At 36.8% G+C, this 1488-nt stretch overlaps 1 pseudogene; it reads left to right on the top strand.

Annotated features, from left to right (window-relative positions):
- The first annotated feature begins 260 nt into the window (after nt 1–260).
- On the top strand, nt 261–879 carry LOC102812973 (annotated as a pseudogene).
- The last annotated feature ends 609 nt before the right edge of the window (nt 880–1488 follow it).

Raw genomic sequence — 1488 nt, 5'->3', positions numbered from 1 at the left:
CTCATATGCTGGCTCAGATTGAAACAAGAAAATTAAAACAAGTCCACAAGAGCCAACATACTATCTTGAGTATATCTCACATGGATTTAGAAAACATTTTAATAGGTTTGATGGGTTTCTTGGCGTGCCTCTTGTGCACAGCTGTTTTTAAATGACTGTGAGTGGGGCTGGCAGGGAGCCGAGGAGCACTCTAGATGGATGCGGTGGTTTCTCAAGTGCCAGGTTTGGGCTGCAGTGCCATGGTTCCACGAGGCACCAGCATGGTGTCTGAAACCCACAATGTTAAAAAACGGAACTTTTGTAATAATATTGAGAATCATTCCCTTGATATTCCTAGAAAAAGGAATCCTACTTTCATTAATGAGAACATGAAGGCGGTTTAGAAATTTCCAAAGCAGTTTACTGTTTAAATAAATTGAATAGTTGGACAAGCTGTGAAGAGCCCAGATAAACTACATAAGGTAATTTATTGCAGAAAGAAAGTTATCCTTTTCCAAACCCTTGTTACAGAAAGAAACAGTCCCTTAGAAGTGGGGGCTGTGTCAGAGCTAATAAAGAAAATGAAATGGCTTGTGCCTGAAAAATTACGCCATGATAGTTGAACGTATGTGATCAACTCTAATGATTCTGGTTCTTCACAGACAGAAGAAGGCCAATCACCAAGATATAGTGGCTTTTTTTTGTGAGCTTTCTCAGGACTATGAAACAATGGTACAAGTTTTGTTCAGCAAGAATTTGAGGTTGAATGTAGCTTTAACCTTTTGGAAGAAGAGAAGTACAAGTGTATTTGTGGACTCTTTGGTGAGGATAGGAGATCTCATTTGGCGGTTGTGTACATTTGTTGGCACCAGTAAAATCACTACTCAAAAACAAATTTGAAGAGTATGTAATAGTTGATTTAAACTGGCTTCAAGCAGGTAGTGGTCAGAGATATCACCCAAAACCGGAACTATAAATGATGGAAATAGATTTTAAAACAACATTTAAGTGGATTGTGGGAACAAGAAAACCATTTTACTTTGGTTCTAGGACACACTGGTAATATATTTAAGGATGTAGATGCTTATTTATTACAATTGCAATGAGACGTTTCATCTAGTAAAGAATGTTTGGTTACTCAAAACATCCTGGGACCATATGATTTCCAAAAAAATGTCTCTTATGGGAATTTTGAACTGTGGAAGAAATCAAAATCATTTTGTTTTTCTTTTTAAAAAGCCACATAATGAAACCACTAATGAAATCTAACAATCTGCTTCACATTGAAGCACAAAAATATCCCAAAGGAGCAGCTTGAACTTCAATGAGGTGAAAGTGTGCTATGAAGATTGGTGGTCATTGCTGCATTTCGGATTTATATGGTTATTTGGTAATGTTGTTTAAGAAATTCATGTGTGCATATTGCATATGATGAGTGATGGCAATTAGTTGTAAAAAGTTGAATTGACAAAATTGTGATGGACATATAAGTACTTGGTCGGCGGTGTG

This window comes from Chrysochloris asiatica, unplaced genomic scaffold (genome assembly GCF_000296735.1).
Source record: "Chrysochloris asiatica unplaced genomic scaffold, ChrAsi1.0 scaffold00015, whole genome shotgun sequence".
NCBI lineage: Eukaryota > Metazoa > Chordata > Mammalia > Afrosoricida > Chrysochloridae > Chrysochloris > Chrysochloris asiatica.
The sequence above is the reverse complement of the archived record's forward strand: the minus strand, read 5'-3'. Positions and strand labels throughout refer to the sequence as shown.